Source organism: Oryza sativa, chromosome 4, assembly GCF_034140825.1.
Source record: "Oryza sativa Japonica Group chromosome 4, ASM3414082v1".
Lineage (NCBI taxonomy): Eukaryota > Viridiplantae > Streptophyta > Magnoliopsida > Poales > Poaceae > Oryza > Oryza sativa.
This window is the reverse complement of record NC_089038.1, coordinates 13,079,146-13,102,947: the sequence shown is the minus strand read 5'-3', so window position 1 is coordinate 13,102,947 and position 23,802 is coordinate 13,079,146. Positions and strand designations below refer to the sequence as shown.

Genomic DNA, 23,802 nt, shown 5'->3' with positions numbered 1-23,802 from the left:
AGCATTCAGAATACACGAATATATTCAACACAGTAATTTTCAATCAAGAGTAACCTATATATTATAATCTAATTAAGCAATAGAATACTAGTATTTTCTATCACACTCTCAAGTACTACTTCACCACATCATCTGTACTACTCTATCTTATCCTCTTCGTTCATAGCCATTCACCGCATCATCTGTACTACTCTATCTCATCTTTTTCCCCAATCTTCCATCGAGAGCAGCAAACCGATGCCAAGATCGGTGGATGGCATAGCGAGCTCGCATACGCGGCCGAGCTGGGTACCGGGCGGAGCAAGCAAGGCGGCAGTCGGCTGACGAGCTCACTCGCGCGGCCGAGCTGGGTACCGGGCGAAGCAAGCGAGGCGGAGCAATCGAAGCGGACGCACGGCAGGAGCGAGCTGCCACCATGGTCAGCACAAGCTCAAGCTGCGTGGTTTGCGACTTTGCCCCACCGCGCCGCCGTCTACTCCGCCACACAGCGCCGCCCGTGAGCTCCCTTCAGCTCGAGCTCGAGGGGAACGGGAGAGAGAGGGGAGAGGGGTGGAAGGAGAATATGGAGGTGGAGCACCCGTTGCCCGAGGCACCCGTCGCCGCAGCGCGTGCCTCGAGCCCATCCCCTGGCCGAAAAGGAGGAGCCGCATCGCCCAGACGGGAGTCGCGTGGCGTCGTTGGGGGACGGTGCGAACGAAAAAGTAAACGGAGATGGACGGAAGGAGCTAGGGACACGCCCCTGAGGCTACCCATTGCTGATGGCCTAAACATCCATAATTTTTTAAAAAGTAAAAAATTCACGCCAGCAGAATGCCAAAACATAGAGAAGGAAGTTAACTTTTCAGGAAACAAATATCAGGCGATGTCCAACGTGGAAGAGGGAAGACCTCCACGTACGATTGGATATAACTACTGGAAACTAATCTTTGCTCGGTCGCCCCAAAACCACAATAGTCCCGGTTACAAAAAGAACCGGGACTAAAGATGATCTTTAGTCCTGGTTTAAAACCCCACAGCCATTCTACGATCTTTAGTCCCTAAAGATCATCTTTAGTCCCAGTTCATCCCTATCAGTCCCTTGTCAGAGGGGCGGGGATCTTTAGTCCCTGTTGGTGTCACAAACCGGGCTTAAAGATCACCTAGATCACCACTTTAGTCCAGACTAAAGATCTCCTCTTTACTCCCTATAACAAACGGAACTAACATCACGCGTAGTATATAATCCCTATTCCCTATCCTCTCCACCACAACCGGCCTCAATCTCCTCAACAACCGGCCTCTCCTCTCCTCAGATCCATCTCCCTCTCCTCCCATCCTAGCCCTCTCCTCCCCTCCTCCCTTCCTATCCGATGCCCAGCGAGGGCCGCCTCCTCCCCCTCCTGCCTTCCCGTGCCCAGCGCCTCCTCCCCCTCCTCCCTTACCGTGCCAAGTGGGGCCGCACGCGGCAGGTGGCCGGCGAGGCCGCATGCAGCAGGCGGCTGAGCACAGGCCGAGTAGCGAGCGGGCGGCGCTACCGGCATCCATTCTTTATTTTTTTTACAATTTGTGATTCACTGAGATGTATAATTTTGTGATTTGTTGTATAGATTTGAGATGTATAATATGTGATGTATTTGGTTTGTGTGTAATTTTTTTAGGATTTGTGATGTATTTGATTTGTGTGTACAAGTAACTTAAGATTTGTGATGTGAATGTTTTGGAATATTACTTTGATTTCGGAATATGCATCCAACTCGATTTGGGAGAAAATACAGGATTAAACTCTGGCTAAAAAACAATGAAAAAAAAAGAAAAAGAGACCTAATTGGACTGCCACTACCCTCTCTTTAGTCTCAGTTGATATCACACCAACCGGGACTAAAATCCATCTTTAGTTCGGGTTATTTCAATCGGGACTAAAGATGCGCCGGATTGCTAGTCCCGGTTGAAAAACGCCGGATTGCTAGTCCCGGTTGGAAAACCGCCGGTTGAAAAACCGGGACTAAATGGGTTACCAACCGGGAGTATAAATGGTTTCTGGTTGCTGAGCCGCCATCAAACCTAGGCGAGATGAACCATATATATATAATATCCGATGGAGTTGATGAATCGGCCGGCAAATCACATGATGCATTGATACATTAATGCATTTATATTTAATGAAGATGAAAATAAATTAGGACATTGGCAGTTTATATTAAGAAGATGAATAGCTATGGCGTTTCAAGCAGCAGCTTTCAAGTTTTGCTTTATTGTTGGACTGCAAACATGAATAGTCAAGGATCCTAGGGGGCACCGCCCACATCGAGCTGAGCCATCCAATGGGCTTGTCTAAGATTTTCTGCAAATTTGAGCTTCACATGAATGAAAGCAAATTCATCTCAGTGCCGCGGCCGCACCCGCGCTGTCCACCACGCCTAAGCCGAGGCCGGGGCCGCGCCGTGCGCACGCACGATGCGCCGTTCCGCGCATCCGCCGCACTGCGTCGTGCCACCACGGAGATGATGCCCTGCCGCGCCGCGTGCTTGTCACCGGGCCGACCACCACGCACGAAGAACAAAGAAAGGAAGAAGAACAAGAAAAGAAAAATGAAAAAAAAAAGAGGGTGCGCCATCGGCCGTCGCCCCGGCGCCGACAGCATTGGCGCCCGACCGCCGACCGCGCCTGCAGCACCGCCGCCGCACGGCCACGCCTGTGGCGTCCGGCCGTTCCCCGTTACCCGGCATCCGCATATGGCAAGGAACAATCGGGGGAGAAAAATGAAAGAACGAAAAAAAAGGGGAAAAGGCGACGAACAGCACCAGATGGCCGAGCCGCCGTCGCCGGCCGCCCACCACAAATAGCACGCCATGCCACGCCACCCTTCGGCTCGCCGCGCCGCCCCCCTGGCCGCTGCAACCACGCATGAACGAGGTCGACGCCGCTGCCGTGCCCGCGCCGGCCTAATCCGGCCGCGTCGCCTTGCCCGGCCACGACCGCCGCGACGGGCGTGCTCGCGGCGCCGGTCGCCCGCCCGCACCCGCGCCGCCGCTTACGTATGGCCGCGCTGTCGCCGACCTAGCCGCGCCGCGCCACGCTGCATCCGCATGGCCGCTCCACCGTTCCCCGGCCGCCGCCCCGCGCCGCCCCCGCCGGTCGCCGACCGAGTCACGCCATCGGCCGCCCCCACATGGAAAGGAACCATCGGTGGAAAGGAAAAGAAGGAAAGAAGAAGAAAGGGAAAGAGAAGTGGAAAGGACCGATGCTCATGTGATTTTGCAAATGGACCCTTGCATTTTTTGGAAATTAAGTGCATATTCCTCTGCAAAGGAAATTTACCTTTTAAATCCTAATGTTTTAAGAAAACACACAAATAACCTCTGCATTTGGGATATTTGTTTGAAAAGCATTTGAAATTTGCAAATATCACTAAAATCATATTCACGCATAAAAAGGGTCCATCGGACATTGCATTTCGACCTTGACTTTGTATTTAAGGTATCTTTTATTGCTGATGTTTATGATTATGAAATTTATTTATCGCATATATGATTATTGATTATTTATGATGCTTTTATTACTTTTAATTGATATCATTGCAGTAAATATATAGAATAGCATATAATATATTGAAATTATTTGCGGCAATTTTGTGTACCATCGCATTGCAACATTTGTGTATTTGTTAACGACCAAATTTGGTAATATCAGCATCGGAAAAGGAGATTAGATCAAGGTGGAGTTGAAGGCGGAGATTGATCCTAGAACAGAGCAAGAATCGGCTGAAGTCCAGATCGGCTACGATTAGGATCGGCTGGGTCTGAGTCGGACTAGGTGAGCCGATTCAGCCGATTCTGATAGTATAATTTGGTGTATGACATTGGGTTGAATCGAGGTGCTTCAAGATGATTGCCGCACATTGATAGAGTCCTGAGAAGGCAATTGTATCTATTAATTACGATGTTTTATGTAACTTTCTTAGAGATATGTTTGGGCAAAAGTCTGCCGCAAAGACTTATGGTATCTTAGAGCTTGTTAGAGATAGTGGTCGTGTCCGGTATGGACATATCTTGTAATTCTCGGGTATAAATAGACCTCGAGCCCTATGTAATTGGTAACACACACGTTCAATACAATTTCGGCGCATCGCCACTTTTTTGCTTTAGTTTTGTTTCGACGAGTTCTTGCTTTCGGGTTGAGCTGCATTGGTTTCGATCTTCAACAAGAGGTAAAACTTGTTATGACGACTTGCGTTCTCGAGATTAGTGCTTCCATCTTTATGACACTCTAATCTTGTCTATATAATTCGTCAAGTTATCATATATCCTACATAATCTTTGGCAATATCGTCATCTAACCTACAATCGGCTAATATCTGTTAATAGAAGGCAGCCGATTAGGTTAAATAGCGACGTTGTCCTAGATTATATAAGATATCTACCACTTTATGAAACACCCAGCGGCTTGATTGTCTAGATATTGTTCTTCTTTTCATACTTAATGCTGCATCAGTTGAGTTTGATCTATTAAGTCGTGCTTAGAATATCAATCTCTAGCCTGTCCTCTGGTTGCCGATTAGGGTAGCATCGGAGTTTCAGCCGATATTATCTGATTTAACCATATTCAATCTATATGCTTCAATGACATGTTAAATCTGCCATTTATGTCAGGATCTTATTGCATTTAAGTATATTAAGCTTTTGTTTGGTATATTATATTTGTTTTGATATCTTTATATAAAGTAGTATCGGAGTATTAGCGGATACATGCTAGATCTATCTGATTGGCTATGCTATAAACATATATAATCCTGTTATTAATATATATTTCGATCGAAGTGATTTATTCTGTCTCGGCATGGTGGCCGATCTACCCCAATCACTTGATTTAAGTATATATTAATATAAGAACTATATATCGTTAATATATACAGCCGATCGAATAGATTTAGTTTCTTACTATCTATTTATAACCGCCGATCGATTCACATATGACATCGGCTCAAAGATAAATGATGTCATCGGCACCTAGCCAATCGGCTATCATTTATAGATTTAACCACGAATTCTTTGTCTCTATTTCTTGTTGATTACAGGATCAAATCAACTGGCACGCTCATACATTCGAAGGCGAGCTTTGGACCTGCACTGGAGTTAAGCAGATCTCCCAGGCCTCATGTTTTCTATCAACACGCTTTTGGCACGCCCGGTGGGACAAATTAGAAGTCAGCAAGCAATTCTTCCTCATGGCCGAGAAGCCACCGCTATCGCCATCCTCGGCTAGCCCAAGCACTGTTAAATAAAAGATCCAGAAGTTGGGGTTGACTCGTGCCCATCGATCCAGAGAAATTCACACCTGAGCAGAAGAAGGATTTTGAAGCAATGTTGCAGCAAGCCCAGGATCAGGTCTTGAACTCATTCATGCAGCCCCGCAAGGGAACATTGGTTCAGAAGTATAAAGTAAAGGTAGTTGCGGATGACCCTGGGACCAGTTCTTCCAAAGGTGAAGACGGGAAATAAGCTCCAAATGGCTCGGCTCAACTGAGTGACAAAGGTGCTACCGACGGTTCTCTAGGAAGTCAAGGTGACAACTCTCAAGGGGTGCATGGAGTTCAAGGTGATGGTGCTCAGGGGTTACAAGAGGGAAATCTTAATCAGAATAGTGATGCGGCACAAGATTTTTTTAATAATTTCCAAGACCGGGTCGACTATGTTGTGCACCATGCTTTGATCAATCAGTCTGGGGTGTTAGTCAATACCTTATCAAACATGACGAAGTCAATAGCAGATGGATCAATAGCTGAGCATCAGGCTGCAAGCAATTCTTCCTCATGGCCGAGAAGCCACCGCAGTCGCCATCCTCGGCTAGCCCAAGCACTGTTAAATAAAAGATCCAGAAGTTGGGGTTGACTGATGTCAATGAAGGAAACGTCGTGCCCATCAATCCAGAGAAATTCACACCTGAGCAGAAGGATTTTGAAGCAGTGTTGTAGCAAGCCCGGGATCAGGTCTTGAACTCATTCATGCAGACCCGCAAGGGAACATTGGTTCAGAAGTATAAAGTAAAGGTAGTTGCCGATGACCCTGGGACCAGTTCTTCCAAAGGTGAAGACGGGAAACAAGCTCCAAATGGCTTGGCTCAACTGAGTGACAAAGCTGCTACCGACGGTTCTCTAGGAAGTCAAGCTGACAACTCTCAAGGGGTGCATGGAGTTCAAGGTGATGGTGCTCAGGGGTTGCAACGTGGAAATCTTAATCAGAATAGTGATGCGGCACAAGATTTTTTCAATAATTTCCAAGACCGGGTCGACTATGTTGTGCACCATGCTTTGATCAATCAGTCTGGGGTGTTAGTCAATACCTTATCAAACATGACGAAGTCAATAGCCGATGGATCAATAGCTGAGCATCAGGCTGCAGGCCCAGTTTATTTGCAAGGAGGTGTCTTTCCAAATTATCGGCCTTTGATTACTGATGCCCAACCATCTATTTAGGCAGTTCCCCCCGTCGCACCATCAGCTCAGCCGACGGCGACGGCATCGACTCCCTTACCTGCTCCGTCAGCATTGGCACCAGGCCAGCTGGTGAACCCTCAGTTGTTAATGAGAGAGCAGCCACAACATAGTGGGCAGGTTGTGAATCGGCCGACGCAAGATCAGGTTGCTGCCATGTTTCTGCCGCCTCAACCTGCTGTTGATCCAATACAGCATTAGCCGATTCAACAGACACTCCCGAGTCAGCAGGTTGTACAACCAATCCAGCAACAAGTTGTGTAACCAGTCCAGCAAACGCCACCAAGGCAACAGCCTCCGCGGCCGATTCAGCGAACGCCATTAAGATAGCAAATCATTCAGCCGATTCAGCACCAAGGCTCAATGAGCGCATCGGCCAGGTTTGTGACGCCTGGTGGACAACCTGTACAACAATTTTTAAATCAAGTCGTCCCAGAACACTTGTTTCACCCCGTGCAGCCGGATGGCACAGTAATGCCTCAAGTTGTTCCCGAGCATTTGGCACGTAATATTCAGCCGAACCTTCATAATTACCAGGGGGCAGCTTGAATTATCAATATCAGCCTCCTTCCCCGCAAGCCCAATATCAGTCAGGGGGACTGGCTCAACCTCAGTTTGCGTCTCAATACGGTCAGTTCGAGCCCATGCAACAATAGTCACAGGGAGCAGCTCAGCAACGACCGTGGGCCGATGTGATTGCTGATGTAATGAGGGAACAGTTTGGGCTTAAACCAAAAGAGACTGGAAGCTTGTATCGGCTGCCTTACCCTGAGTGGTTTGAGAGAGTTCCTCTCAACATTCAGTTCAAAGTTCCGGACTTCTCCAAATTTTTGGGACAAGATGGTGTGTCAACTTATGAGCACATTAGCCGATTTTTAGCTCAGTGCGGTAAAGCATCGGTTGTGGACGCTCTGAGGGTTAGGTTGTTCCAGTTATCTTTGTTTGGATCGGCTTTTACTTGGTTTTCTTCTTTGCCATATGGGTTCATCAATAGTTGGGCCGATTTGGAGAAGCAATTCCACAGCTATTTCTACAGTGGGGTTCATGAGATGAAGTTATCCGACTTAACGGCGATTAAGCAGCGGCATGATGACTCTGAGATAGCTGCAGCCGAATGGGTGAGGAGTAAAAAGGTCATACCGTGCCAATGGGTGAATAGTTCTAGAAAGGAAGAGAAGTATGATTTTGATATTACTAAAGCTGACAAGATTTTTGATCTGCTACTCCGAGAGAAGCAAATTCAACTCCCTGCTGGTCAAACGATTCCATCGGCTGAGGAATTAAGTAAAAAGAGATATTGCAAATGGTATAATTCTGGGTCTCATTCTACTATCGATTGCAAGGTGTTTAGACAACAGATTCAGGTGGCCATTGAGGGAGGCAAGATTAAGTTTGATGATTCCAAAAAGCCGATGAGGGTCGATGGTAACCCATTTCCCGTTAACATGGTACACACAGCTAGCCGAACAACTGATACGGGGCGCATGAGGGGTTATCAAGTAAGTTCGGCTAGAATTATAAACAAATATCAAAGGAAATACGACAAGCAACAGGAAAAGCATCATGAAGAAGATAATGGTAGCTCTGATCCTCATTGGGGCTGTGAGTTCTTCAGGTTCTGTTGGAATGAAGGTATGAGGTTACCATCTATCGAGGATTGTCCTGGATGCAGTGATGTTGCAGGGGGTTCAAGCCGATTGTACGATGGAGGCAATTGGCCAAAACAGACAAGAGTACTTGTTCATCAGAGATTGGGCCCAGTAAACCAACGTGGTGATTCGAAAGATGATGAAAATAAGAAGACTGAATGGTGTCCTCTTAGTATTTTTACGAAGAATCAGAAAAGAAGGGTTCAAAGATTGAGGAGTAGGGAATGCTTCCAGCAGGTCGAACAAGAAATTAATCATCGGCTGAAGAAAGCAAAATCGAGGCAGGAGTGGTGTGTTAAGAATCAGGCTCCTGTAGCCGATGATGTTGCAGCTGATGAGGCAAAGAGGTTGGCAAAAGGAAAGAGTGTTGTGACGGCACCAGTTAACATGGTTTTTACCTTGCCAGCCGAATTCGGGATCGATCAAGCCGATGTCGACGAGGTGGAAGAGGAATCGGCTAAGTTGGTTCTATCACCAGAACAGGCGGTGTTCGAGAAGCCTGAGGGGACAGAGAATCGACATCTTAAACCATTGTATATAAATGGCTATGTCAATGGGAAGCCGATGTCGAAAATTTGATGCCTTATGCTACGTTCAGGAAGTTGGGTAGAAATGCCGAGGATCTTATCAAGACAAATATAGTGCTCAAGGACTTTGGTGGCAATCCATCGGAAACCAAAGGTGTTCTAAATGTGGAGCTGACAGTCGGCAGTAAGACTATTCCTACCACGTTTTTTTGTCATCGATGGGAAGGGTTCTTACAGCTTGTTGCTTGGAAGGGATTGGATTCACGCCAATTGTTGTATTCCTTCAACTATGCATCAATGCTTGATTCAATGGCAAGGCGACAAAATAGAGATCGTACTAGCCGACAGGTCAGTTAATGTTGCCAGTGCCGATTTAGCTCTTTGGGAGATGGATGGCCTTGATTGTTTATCTGGAAAAGTTTGGAATGGAGATTTTCTAAAAGTGTCCGATTCTGATATACAGCCAGTTGAAGTTGGAGAACCCAAGCTATTATTTTGAGGGCGTTGTGGAGGGTTCAAGTGTCTACACTAAGGATACGGTAGATGATCTCGATGACAAGCAAGGTGAAGGTTTTATGTCAGCCGATGATTTGGAAGAAATAGATATAGGTCCAGGTGATCGGCCAAGGCCGACATTTATTAGTAAGAATTTGTCTCTAGAATTTAGAACCAAGCTGATAGAGCTCTTAAAAGAGTTTAGAGATTGCTTCGCTTGGGAGTATTATGAGATGCCTGGACTCAGCCAATCAATTGTAGAACATCGGCTACCTATCAAACCAGGGGTTAGGCCGCACCAGCAGCCTCCGAGGAGATGTAAAGCCAATATGCTTGAACCTATCAAAGCTGAGATTAAGAGTTTATATGATGCTGGTTTTATTCGTCCTTGCCAATATGCTGAGTGGGTTTCTAGCATAGTTCCTGTCATCAAGAAGAACGGCAAGGTGAGGGTATGCATTGATTTTAGAGATCTGAATAAAGCTACACCGAAAGATGAATATCCAATGCCAGTAGCCGATCAGCTGGTTGATGCCGTGTTAGGGAACAAAATTTTGAGTTTTATGGATGGAAACGCAGGGTATAATCAAATTTTTATGGCTGAAGAAGATATCCATAAGACAGCTTTTAGATGTTCTGGTGCAATCGGCTTATTTGAATGGGTTGTTTTGACTTTCGGCTTGAAGAGTGCTGGAGCTACATATCAACGGGCCATGAATTATATTTATCATGATCTAATCGACTGGCTGGTTGAGGTCTATATTGATGATGTGGTTGTTAAATCTAAGGAAATAAAAGAGCACATAGCCGATTTAAGAAAAGTTTTCGAGAGGCCCAGGAAATATGGCTTGAAGATGAATCCGACAAAGTGTGCTTTTGGTGTATCGGATGGGCAGTTCTTGGGATTTCTTGTCCACGAGAGGGGAATTGAGATAACTCAGAGAAGTATCAATGCGATCAAAAAGATTAAGCCCCCGGAAAACAAGACCGAATTGGAAGAAATGATCGGCAAGATTAATTTTGTTCGAAGGTTTATTTCTAATTTGTCCGGAAAATTAAAACCTTTTACACCATTGTTAAGATTGAAGGCCGATCAGCATTTTACTTGGGGGCAGAGCAGCAAAAGGCTTTGGATAATATTAAAGGATACCTGAGTTCCCCTCCTATTTTGATTCCTCCACAGAAAGGGATAACTTTTAGATTGTATCTGTCGGTCGGTGAGAACTCAATCGGCTCAATCTTGATTCAGGAGTTGGATGGAAAAGAACGAGTTGTATTTTATCGCAGTCGTCGGTTCTTAGATGCAGAGACTAGATGTTCTCCTGTGGAGAAGTTATGCTTATGTTTATATTTTTCAAGCACAAGGTTAAGGCATTATTTACTGTCCAATGAATGTACTATTATATGCAAGGCCAACATTGTTAGATATATGTTATCGGCTCCAATATTGAAAGGAAGGGTTGGAAAGTGGATATTTTCCTTAACTGAGTTTGATCTTCGGTATGAGTCACCGAAGGCGATTAAGGGACAAGCTATAGCCGATTTTATTGTGGAACATCGTGATGATTCAATCGGCTCGGTTGAAATGGTGCCATGGAGTTTATTCTTTGATGGATCGGTGTGTAATCATGGTTGTGGTATCGGCCTAGTTATAATTTCCCCTAGGGGCATATTTTGAGTTTGCTTATACTATTAAACCTTATGCGACTAATAATCAAGCTGAGTGTGAAGCAGTGCTTAAAGGGTTGCAATTGCTCAAAGAAGTTGAAGCCGATGCTACTGAAATCATGGGGGATTCTTTACTGGTAATCAATCAATTGGCAGGGGAGTATGAATGCAGGAATGATACGTTAATAGTTTATAATGAGAAGTGCCAAGAACTGATGAAGGAACTTTGGCTGGTTACTTTAAAGCATGTATCTCGAGAACAAAATATTGAAGCTAATGATCTGGCCCAAGGGGCATCAGGGTATAAGCCGATGATCAAAGATGTTAAGGTTGAAATTGCAGCAATAACAGCCGATGATTGGAGGTATGATGTGCATCAATATTTACATAATCCATCTCAATCGGCTTCTAGGAAATTAAGATATAAGGCGTTGAAGTACACACTATTGGATGATGAGCTTTATTATCATACGATTGATGGAGTGTTACTAAGTGTTTGAGTGCCGATCAGGCTAAAGTTGCTATCGGCGAGGTTCATGAAGGAATTTGTGGCACTCACCAATCGGCCCATAAGATGAAGTGGTTACTTCGGCGTGCAGGGTATTTTTGGCCCACAATGTTGGAGGATTGCTTCAGATATTATAAGGGGTGTTAAGATTGTCAGAAGTTTGGGGCAATTCAACGAGCGCCGACGTCGGCTATGAATCCTATTATTAAACCGTGGCCATTTAGAGGTTGGGGAATTGATATGATCGGTATGATAAACCCACCATCAAGTAAAGGGTATAAGTTTATATTGGTGGCGACTGATTATTTCACCAAGTGGGTGGAGGCCATTCCTTTGAAGAAAGTTGATTCTGGGGATACAACTCAATTTGTTCAAGAACATATAATCTACCGATTTGGTATTCCTTAAACTATTATGACTGATCAAGGTTCAATCTTCATGTCCGATGAGTTTGTTCAGTTTGCCGACAGCGTGGGTATCAAATTGTTGAATTCTTCACCATATTATGCACAAGCTAATGGGCAGGCCGAGGCATCTAACAAGAGCTTGATCTAATTAATTAAGCAGAAGATTTCTTATTATCCTCGGCAATGGCATACCCGGTTGGCCGAAGCATTGTGGTCTTATCGGATGGCTTGTCATGGATCAATTCAAGTTCCTCCTTATAAGCTTGTTTATAGACATGAAGCTGTTTTGCCATGGGAAGTTAGAATCGGCTATAGAAGGATAGAATTGCAAGACGGTTTGACAGTCGATGAGTATTATAATCTTATGGCCGATGAGAGGGAGGACTTGGTTCAATCGCGTTTATGAGCCCTTGCTAAGGTTACCAAAGATAAGGAACGAGTTGCTAGGCATTATAACAAGAAAGTAGTGCCTAAGGATTTTTTGGAAGGTGAACTTGTATGGAAGTTGATTTTGTCGATTGGAACTCGGGATAACAAGTTCGGCAAGTGGTCACCAAATTGGGAAGGACCGTTTCAAATCTATAAGGTTGTGTCTAAAGGGGCATATATGTTGCAAGGGCTTGATGGTGAGGTTTGTGGACGAGCGCTCAATGGCAAATACTTGAAGAAGTATTACCCAAGTGTTTGGGTTGACGCATGATCGACTCGTGTTGCTGATGCATGACAGCCGATGTGTTTTACATCGTCTTGAGATGGCTGATATTGTTATATCGCCCTTAGTCGTTTTTCCAATTGTAATCGGTTATGGTTTGCCGATATATAACGGCCGATATTGTATCGCCCTTAGTTGTTTTTCTAATTTTATCAATGCTGTTGACATTATAAAATTGGGGGGCACATATATACCAAAAATGAAAGTGAAAATTAGAAGTTATGTTAATCGGCACAAAGGATTGTTAAAACAACAGGGTATTAACGTATCTTAGCCGATTACAAGAATTTTTAAGTCCTATTACACAAAAGTTATTGAGACAAGTACTGCTGGATAGCCGAAATAGCTCTTTGCCTAATTTGTTCGACTTCTTCAATGGCTTGGGCATCTTGAGTGTCACGACCGGAAGTAACCCAACGGGCGTTCCTTACGTGCGTGTATTATTTCTTGTCCCAGGAGGCAAGGTACACCAAAAGTTGATACATTTCAGAGTTTACCAAGCGGAAGCGTAAATAATTAATTTATTACATGGGCGGCGAAGGCCCAGCACACACAAAGACAAACGGGAAACAGCGGAAGACTAGGGCGACGACCACAGGCGCTTGACGGCAGGCACGAGCTAAACACCAACGCCTTCATCTTCCAGGAACTCCTCTTCTGGGTTTGGGAAAAAATTAAGCAAGACTGAGTACAACCACCGTACTCAACAAGACACACCCACAAGTGCAGAATAAATGCAAGGGAGTACAAGGGGGTTATAATATAAGGGTTAGGGTTTGCAGTAAACAGCATTAAAAGACACTTAGTTGCCCAAAGATATTTTGTAAATACGATCCTAGAGTTATACAATGTTATTAATCAAGGCCGTGAACCCACACGAACCTGCCTTAACCCAAGGCCTACGATGATTCAGACCGAACTAGCAACCCGACCCTGGGTCCCAGCTCGTCCCAAGCCAACCCAGGCCAACCGTTCCATATTTTAGTTGTTAAGCAGGTTTTAAGAATTAAAACACTAACTTGGGTACATTGCTCGGCTTGCCCATAACCGAGGGCGCGACTATTCGAATAGATTATACTCTGATCAGAGGTGTACATCTTTACCCACAAGACACATCTTCCTCACGTGTAACCACGTGCCACATACCACCACGGTATACGGACGGAAGACGTGACATAGTTTCCAACCCATCCTAGCCATAGACAAGAGTACCGACCCAACCCCACCTACGGCCGGAACCCCCGGGACAGGTAGGCAGGACTGAGCCCCTAGCAGCAGGACACCAGCCCTGTGCCATGACATCTCGACTACCGAGCCGCAGCTCGTGTAGCCTTCATTTGCCCTAGAGATGTCCATCGACCCCCGACTTCGTCCATCTCCATCCGTGTACTTTTGTTTATAACCAGACTGAGCCACAAACTAAGCCTTACCCACTAGACATGTGGAAGTACGGTAGTGCTTTGCAACAGAGGCCCGAAGACCGGTCCTTATATGGCCGAGGTGCTACTATCAAAACCATGCACCCCGAGCCCAGCCTAAAACCATTTTGAGGATTTTGAATAGAGGGGGAGGTGTGAATCCAATTCCATAATAATCCATCCATTCCATGTTCAGGTGATGAGAATATTCCCAAAGTGTAGAGTTGTAAAACCACCTAATGTTGCCTAATTAACCAGCGAAGCATCTACCTAAATTCATACTAGTGGTTACCATGAGTAGAGTGCCCACTAGTTGGGGTTTTGTTTATTCTAGGGTGAACAAGGTATTAATATCAATAACAATAATAATAAGGTCATAACAAAGGTAAATAGGCATGGCTAAATAAAACAGTGATAACGCGGGAATTTAAGTAAAGTGGTAATGCAATAATTTAAATCAAAATAATTTTATAAACTGGGATTCAATATGCTCAAGGATGATGTGACTTGCCTTGCTCACTTTCCCAAACGTCGGCTTCAACCTCCACGAAGAGCGGATCTTCCGAAGCTGCAGCATCTACACGACCATCGGAAAAGAAAATGATTTTACTCTAATAAACTCCATATAACTAGCAAGAACAAAGCACAAAAATGGGTTCTTGACTTCTTAAGGAAAAATTAGAGACTTAAATGATCCAATTCCGAGTTCAAATGGCCAAGTTATGGCCATTTGAAGTTTATATGCTCTTTAAATGAATATTTGCGAATTTCTTCATTTAAATTTTAATTTAAAAAGGGTTTATTGCGTCAGCCGAGGGGGAGGGGCGCGCGGACCGGGTCCACGGGAGTGGGGCCCATGCGGCAGCCTCACGATCCACGGTGGATCGGGTGCACCCGGGCTCACACCGGCCGGCGCCGTGGGCCCCACGCGTCAGCCGCACCCGAGGGCGCGGGCGGCTGACGGCCGGGCCCCACGCGGTCCACGGTGGCGGCACGGCTCGGCTCACCCTAGGTCGATGGCGACGATGAAAAAGGCGGCCGGAGCGGAGGAAGGTGGCGGCACGGCTCGGGTCGACGGGGACGGCGGCGCTCCGGCGGTCGGCGAGATCGACGAGGGGGTGGACGGGGACGGCGACGGTACACAAACTTATCTGTGTATAAAATCCTCGTCCAGGAATCAGCCGAGGTACACAAACTGACAATTTAATATACAAATCCATCATAATAATAACGTTACACACTTACAAAAGAAAAGAAAACAGCAGCGGAATAACGGTCTAGCGATGGCTTCAGCTCCACTCCCACAGGCAGCTCAACTGGGGTATAAGCCAAACGTCTTCTCCTTCGCAACTTGTCTTCAACTGAGGTTGATTGATTATTGCAAGAATGAGCATATGACATACTCAACAAGCCACACAGCAAATATGCAAATACACAAGGATACCAAAGGATGGCACAATATAGTCTCATTTGCGAAAGCAGCATTTAGCAAAGAGTTAAGAGTAGTAAAACAGTAGAGTAATTAATCAGAAACTTTAATCAACACTGAACAACACACCCATGCTGCACAGGCCCAACCATCCTGAACAACCATACCCGGCTGTACAGATCTAACTCCAAACCAGGAGCTAAACAAATTATTACCAGTTATAGCATCAATAATTATTGTGAGAGGTGTGAGACTAATCACGAAAAACATTGCTCAACCCGCCCATAACTTGGGCACGGCTATTCGAATAGTTTTACTCTGGCCAGAGGTGTACCACTGTACCCACAAGACACAGCCTCAACATCATGTCTACCATGCATCGCGATACTAGAAAGTACCCGAATAGAGGCTGTGACAATACCCTCTGCACAACACAACTCACCATAGTGCACCATTCCTGGATCATAATCACCCCCTTATAAAACAAGGCTTGGACTCCCCAGTGACCCCCGTGGGCTTATCTCCGCCACTTCTCAGTCTGGTGCTCCGCAATGAACCATGCTATACAAAAGGTAAAGCCGTTGCCCACGCTGGCTTGTGGTTGGCACGGTTAATGTTTCACAACAGTAGCTCGCGAACCGGTCCTTAATTGCCATGAGTACGACCTTCAAAACCATGTGCTCACAACCCACCATTAATCATATTTTAATTACCAATTAATTATCATAACACGATTAACCATCGTGAGATACCATTAAATATAACCATAAATAATAATGTAGTATATATGATTCATCCCATTAGTGAGCTAATGTTTCTAAGCATGGCTAAGCAATTATATCTAACATCTAGTTGAACCAATATATATAAAGCTCAACTAGTCAAATTATAATATCCCAAGGTATCAAGGAATAGAGTAATCAATGCAAACAGGCCATAACAAAGGAATAGATTCACACCACCTAGTGACATTCGAAAATAAATGCACACTTGAAATACATAGAGAATTTAAATATAGGATCAACATGCTCAAAGGATTGTGTTTAGGATCTGTGTGACTTGCCTTGCAATAATCGGTCTTCAATTAATCTTCTGAACACTCCCGACGCACTCACGAACCTTCGCAACGACAGAAACGACAAGCTAACACACAAAACGAAGAAAAAAACTAATAAAACCAAATAAACAGTACAAAAACAAGCATAAACAGTACATGTGGATATTTTTAACATGTAGATCTCGATTTTAGATGAATTTAGCAACTTGAACCAGTCGAATACAAGTTACGATGATTTAGTTATGAATTTCCGAAGATTTAATCTATTAGATAAAAAGGAAAAAGAAAAACGATGATGACGTCATGATGACCTCATCAATGGCCGGACCAAGATGGCGACCTCGCCGGAGATTGGATGGTCGGCTGCGACTTTGGAGGACATGTACACGTAGAGGACGACGAGACGAACCCAACGGTACTCACCCTCGAACCAAACGACGAACGACGACGGCCGGCGACGAGGTCTAGCCGCGGCGCGGCTTCGGTCGACGGCGGCGACGGGGCTCCGGTGACCGGCGACAGCGGGGAGGGAGCGGCCGAGCTTGCCCACACCTCGGCGCACCTTACGGCGGTGACGGAGACCGACGGCAACGGCGGAGGCGACGGCGCGACACGGCCGAAGTTCGGCCGGCGGCGGCGGCGAACTTGGCGGCGGCGGCGGAGAGGATACGGGGCACGGGAGACCACGGGAGAGGGGCAAACGAAAGAGGAGGACTAGGGGGTCCTATTTATAGCCTTGGATTGAAGAGATTGGACTCCTCCCGCAAGAAATCGATCCGGGAAATCAAAAACTCGGTTTTGGAGATAAACTCGAAAACGAGTTCGATTCGGATAAGATACTCAACGATTAGCTCCGATTTTTGGGGTAAAGATAGAGGAGGATAAGAGGAATATTTCCCCTCAACTAAATTGGAAAAAGGAGCAACGGGGAGGCGAGATTTGGAAGGAGGATGCGGCGGCACTGTGCACGGCACGGCTGGCTCAGGCTCTGCCTGAGCTGGAAGATGAACAGTAGCGCAGGGACGAAAAGTAGACTTTTCCGGCTGGGCTGAGAGGAGAGGAGGCGGCTCAGGTTGGGCCAGCGTGGGCTGCACAGCACGCGCGCGAGGAGGGAGAGAAGAGGAAGGAATGGAATGGGCCGATTCAGCCTAAGACAAGGGAGGAGAATTTTATTACTTTTCCAATTAAAATAATCACTTAAATGATCTTTGAATTGTTAAAAATACTTCCAATGCTCAAATAATTTCAAGAAAAATCCTGAAAATACTTGGACACTCAAAGTACTTAAAAAAATTATAATTAGACCATTTAATGATTAATTTAATATGTGGGTAATTACTGAAATGCTCTTTGTATGATTAAAAATTAGGAATTGAGCTCCGAAAAATCCGAGAATATTCCAGAGAGTATAATTAACCATGGATAATTTAATAAAAAATAAATCCATCCATGCTTTATATTTAGGAAATTTTATTTCCCACATTTAACTTCACTTGTAAATTAATGAACATTTAATATAAATTCTAATAATAATTTATAAATCCTGAAACAAAAATCAGGATGTGACATGAGAGGTGAATTGGCTTCCCCGATCAGATACAATTTTCTTAGGAACGCCATGGAGACTCACGATCCTAGCGAAGTAGAGTTCAACTAATTTGTTCCCTCCATAGGTGGTCTTCAGAGGAATAAACCGAGCTACCTTGGTTAGTCGGTCCACGACTACCCATATAGAATCATATCCGCCTTGGGTTTTTGGAAGTCCGGTGATGAAATCCATCCCAATTTCATCCCATTTCCATTCTGGTACTTGGAGAGGTTGGAGAAGTCCGGCCGGTCGTTGGTGCTCTGCTTTGACACGCTGGCACACATCACAAAGGGCCACGAACTCTGCAATTTACCGCTTCATACTAACCCACCAGTATTTCTCTTTCAAGTCTAAGTACATCTTCGTGCTGCCAGGGTGGATGGAATAAGGACTTTCGTGAGCTTCCTGAAGTATCAACCGTTTAAGTTCCTTGTCGTCCGGTACGCATACACGATTTCCGTTCCATAGGGTTCCGTGTTCATCTTCTGTGAAACCAGCAGCTTTACGCTGTTTCATATTCTTGAGGATCCCATGTATATCTGGATCATTCTTCTGAGCCTCGCGGATTCGATCGAGCAAGGTAGGCTTGGCTTCCAGCGTAGCCAAGAATCCACGACCAACTATGCTTAGGTTCAGGGCTTCCATCTGTTGATTAAGTTCCGGTGGAATGCCACGGATGCCAAGAGTGTTGCAATGGCTTTTTCGACTTAGAGTGTCGGCGACCACGTTGGCCTTACCAGGATGATAGTGGATTCCCACATCATAATCCTTGATGAGCTCTAACCACCTTCTTTGCCGAAGATTCAGATCCGACTGAGTGAAGATGTATTTCAAACTCTTATGATCGGTATATATTTCGCAGCGATTTCCAATGAGATACTGCCGCCGGATTTTTAGAGCATGAACCACAGCGGCTAACTCCAAATCATGGGTAGGATAGTTGCCTTCATAGGGCCGTAGCTGGCGTGAGGCATAGGCTACCACATGACCTTTCTGCATTAATACGCACCCCAATCCTTGGCGCGAAGCGTCACAGTACACCAGGAAGTCCTTGCGAGTATCCGGTAAGATTAACACTAGCAAGGAAACCAGCTTTTCTTTGAGAGTTTGGAATGCTTTCTCGCATTGAGGGCTCCACACAAATTTTTCTTCCTTCTTCAGCAACTGCATCATGGGTCTGGCAATTTTGGAGAAATTCTCGATGAATCTTCGGTAGTATCCTGCCAAACCCAAAAAACTGCGAACCTAAGTGACTGTCTTGGGTTGCTTCCAATCAGTGACGGCGGTCACCGTTTCGGGATCCACAACAACTCCTTTAGCAGATATCACGTGCCCTAAGAACTTGACTTCGGGCAACCAGAACTCACACTTGCTGAGCTTGGCATACAATTGGTGTTCCCGGAGCTTTCCCAACACTAAACGGAGATGCTGCTGATGGTCTTCCTCTGATTGTGAGTACACCAGTATGTCGTCAATAAAGACCACAACAAACTTATCCAGGTATTCCATGAACACTTTGTTCATTAAGTTCATGAAGAAGGCAGGAGCATTGGTTAGACCGAACAACATTACCGTGAATTCATACAGTCCGTATTGCGTGGTGAATGCGGTCTTCGGGATATCCTCTTCACGGATGCGCAACTGGTGATATCCGGAACGAAGATCAATCTTGGAGAATACAGTGGCACCTTTAAGCTGATCGAACAGATCATCGATCCGGGGAAGAGGGTACTTCTTTTTGATAGTAACTTCATTGAGAGCTCTGTAGTCGACACACATCCTCTTTGTCTTCTCTTTCTTCTCCACAAAAATCACGGGAGCACCCCAGGGGGAAGTGCTCGGCTGTATATACCCCTTTTCTTTCAACTCTTCCAACTATCTCTTGACTTCGGCCAGTTCATTTGCCGCCATACGGTAGGGTCGCTTGTACAGAGGAGCGGTTCCTGGAGCAAGATCTATCTGGAACTCAATCTCTCGCTTGGGCGGCATACCGGGTAGTTCTTCCGGAAACACATCTCCGAACTCACTGACGATGGGTATTTCTGGCAATCCTAGCTGATGAAGTACTGAACTGCCGGCGGAAGTTGGGGGTGCAAAGAAAACAACCGGTTGATCAGGGCCCCGATACACAGTGACAGTGCGCCTTGCGCAATCCACTACTCCTTGGAATTGAGCCAACCAATTCATCCCGAGGATCACATCCAAGTTCTTGGTGTCTAGAAGAATCAAATCCGAGGGGAAAGCAATTCCCTGGATTTCTATAGGAACGGCAGGGCTATAATACTTTGCTGTCATAACCCCTCCAGGGGTGGTGATGAGCAGAGGGTTCCTAAGCCTTTCTACCCCCAGCTGATTTCTCCCCATGAATGGCACAGATATAAACGAGTGGGAAGCTCCAGAGTCGAACAAAATGGTAGCAGGGATGGAATGAATGAGGAACGTACCAACGATGATGTCTGGAGTTCTCAGCACATCCTCGGCAGTCACGTGGTTCACACGGCCCCGAGTGACATCCTTACCACCGTTGTTGGGGCGGGGAGGCGCTTGGCCTTGCTGTCGCCTCGGCTTTGGGCATTTATCCGCAAAGTGCCCGGGCTTGAAGCAGTTGAAGCACAGACACTGTTGACCTTGAGCATCCCTGCGGCCTTGTCCAGGCTGCACGGCTGGTGCAGGAGGGCGGGGTGCATGGGCCCCTTGCTGATTCTGCTGCTGCTGCGGCTGTGGGACGCGCACCACGAATTGAGGTCGGAGCGCGGAGCGGGGTTGCTGCTGCGGCTGCGAGGAGGATCCCCCTGGATAGGGATTGGTGTAGCGGATCCTTTGGTTAGCCCCCTGTTGGTTGCGGAAATTCGCCAAGCGACGCTTGTGCGACTCCAATTCCTTGTGCTTGGCTTCCAGGCGGATGCTCTTGTCCACCAGGGCTGGAAATCAGGATAGTCCCCGGAGACCAAACGAACAGATAGCTCAGGGTCCATCCCTGCCAGGAATTTCTCCTGCTTCTCCTCATCTTCACGAACATCCTCTGGGGCGTACCGGGCCAAATTATTGAACTCGTGCAAATACTCCATCACGGAGCGGTTGCCTTGTTTCAACTCCCGAAATTCCCTCTTCTTAAGGGCCATGACTCCGGCGGGCACATGGGTCCTCCGGAAGGCGGCGGTGAAATGGGCCCAGGTGATAGGCTGTCCCTCTGGCTGCGTAGCTGGAAGTGGTCCCACCATAGAGATGCTGTCACGTCCCAAAACGACCCTAAAATATATCCTCTAAATTATGCCTAGAATAATTAAAATCCGTGTGAAAGCCTCCAACAATTAAAATGTGCAAAGTTAAAAGTCAAATAAGGCTTAGAGGATTTTTGTATATTTCCTAAAAGCCTAAAATGTGTAAATAAATTTTAGTGGAATTTTCAGAGCACAAATAATAATTATTAAGAAATAAACAAAGTTAAAATGATTTTATAAAAAGAAAAACCCTAAAATCCCTCCTTCTCTCTAATGGGCCGAGTTCGACCCATCTCCCTCCCCCTCTCTCTCTCCTCTCCCCCGCGGCCCATTCGGCCTCCCTCCCCGCGCGCGCGCCGCTGACGGGCGGGCCCGTCCGCCACCCTCACTGACGGGTGGGGCCCACCCGTCATCCCCTTCCTCCCGCCGCTCCCGCCGCCTCCCACGCGCCCTAGCGCCGCCGCCGCCGCGAATCCCGCCACCTCCCGCCGTCCTCGCGTGCAATAAAGTGGGGGGAATCACTCCCCGTGATCCCCTCTCCCTTTCCCCCCAATTTTCCCTCCCTCTCTCCCTTGGATTCGTTTGGAAACCCTCCCCTAATCCCGCCGGCACCATTGATGGAGCCCGAGAGCGCCGCGCCGGTTTCCTTCCCCTCCGGCCGCTCTCTCCCCCTTCCAACCCTATTTAAACCCTCCCCGCACCTCCTCCGTCCGTTTCCGCCTCTCGCCGCCCTTCCTCCTCGCCGGATTTGAGCTCGCGACGTCGCTCTCTCTCTCCGCCGTCGCCGCCGAGCTCCGGTCCGCCGCTGTCATCGCCCCGGACCGCCTCCCAGCTCGGCGCCGTCTCCTTCGGCTTCGCCGCATCCTCGCCGATCTCGTCCACCTTTCCGTTTTGGTCGCCGACCGCCGGAGCACCGCCGTACCAGTCGACCCGAGCCGCGCCACTGCCTCCCTCCGCTCCGGCCGCCTCCTCCGTCGCCGCCGTCGCCCCGGGGTGAGCCGTGGACCATCGCCTCCTTTCCCCCTTCCCTCCCCTCTCTCGGCCGTCGCTCCGCCGCGCCGGTGGTCGCCGCCGGCGACCATCGGGGAGCGGGCACGCCGCCTCCTGCTGACCACGCCGGCGTGGCCGCCCTCGGGCGCGCCGAGTGGCTGCCGCGTGGGGCCCGGCCGTCAGCCGCCCGCGCCCTCAGGTGCGGCTGACGTGTGGGGCCCACGGCGCCGGCCAGTGTGAGCCTGGGTGCAACCGGTCCACCGTGGACCGTGAGGCTGCCGCGTGGGCCCCACTCCCGTGGACCCGGTCCGCGCGCCCCCTCCCCCTCAGCTGACGCAATAAACCCCTTTTTTAAATTAAAATTTAAATGAAGAAATTCGCAAATATTCATTTAAAGAGCATATAAACTTCAAATGGCCATAACTTGGCCATTTGAACTCGGAATTGGACCGTTCAAGTCTCTAATTTTTCCTTAAGAAGTCAAGAACCAATTTTTGTGCTTTATTCCTGCTTGTTATATGGAGTTTATTAGAGTAAAAGCCTTCTCTTTTCCGCTCTTCGTGGAGGTTGAAGCCGACATTTGGGAAAGCGAGCAAGGCAAGACACATCATCCTTGAGCATATTGAATCCCAGTTTATAAAATTATTTTGATTTAAATTATTGCATTATCGCTTTACTTAAATTCCCGCGTTATCACTGTTTTATCTAGCCATGCCTATTTACTTTTGTTATGACCTTATTATTATTATTGTTATTATTACCTTGTTCACCCTAGATTAAACAAAACCCCAACTAGTGGACACTCTACTCATGGTACCACTAGTATGATTTTAGGTAGATGCTTCGCTGGTTAATTAGCCAACATTAGGTGGTTTTACAACTCTAGACTTTGGGATATTTATATCACCTGGACACTATGGAATGGTTGGATTATTGTGGAATTAGATTCACACCTCCCCCTCTATTCAAAATCCTCAAAATGGTTTTAGGCTGGGCTCGGGGTGCATGGTTTTGATAGTAGCACCTCGGCCATATAAGGACCGGTCTTCGGGCCTCTGTTGCAAAGCACTACCGTACTTCCACATGTCTAGTGGGTAAGGCTTAGTTTGTGGCTCAGTCTGGTTATAAACAAAAGTACACGGATGGAGATGGACGAAGTCGGGGGTCGATGGACATCTCTAGGACAAATGAAGGCTACACGAGCTGCGGCCCGGTAGTCGAGATGTCATGGCACAGGGCCGGTGTCCTGCTGCTAGGGGCTTAGTCCTGCCTACCTGTCCCGGGGGTTCCGGCCGTAGGTGGGGTTGGGTCGGTACTCTTGTCTATGGCTAGGATGGGTTGGAAACTATGTCACGTCTTCCGTCCGTATACCATGGTGGTATGTGGCACGTGGTTACACGTGAGGAAGATGTGTCTTGTGGGTAAAGATGTACACCTCTGATTAGAGTATAACCTATTCGAATAGCCGCGCCCTCGGTTATGGGCAAGCCGAGCAATGTACCCAAGTTAGTGTTTTAATTCTTAAAACCTGCTCAACAACTAAAATGTGGAATGGTTGGCCTGGGTTGGCTTGGGACGAGCTGGGACCCAGGGTCGGGTTGCCAGTTCGGTCTGAATCATCGTAGGCCTTGGGTTAAGGCAGGTTCGTGTGGGTTCACGGCCTT

General features: G+C 47.0%; 1 protein-coding gene across 2 annotated transcripts in view; it reads right to left on the bottom strand.

Moving 5' to 3' along the window:
- Window positions 1-23,802, bottom strand: part of LOC4335404 (uncharacterized) — a 44,552-nt gene that overhangs the window by 10,678 nt on the left and 10,072 nt on the right. The window contains exon 1 of one of the 2 annotated variants that reach the window (XM_066309916.1): window positions 2,781-3,167. The exons of the other annotated variant lie outside the window; for it this stretch is intronic. The gene's annotated coding sequence lies outside the window, so the exon portion shown is untranslated. Of the gene's footprint in view, window positions 1-2,780; window positions 3,168-23,802 lie in introns of those variants that run through there. 2 annotated transcript variants of the gene reach the window in all.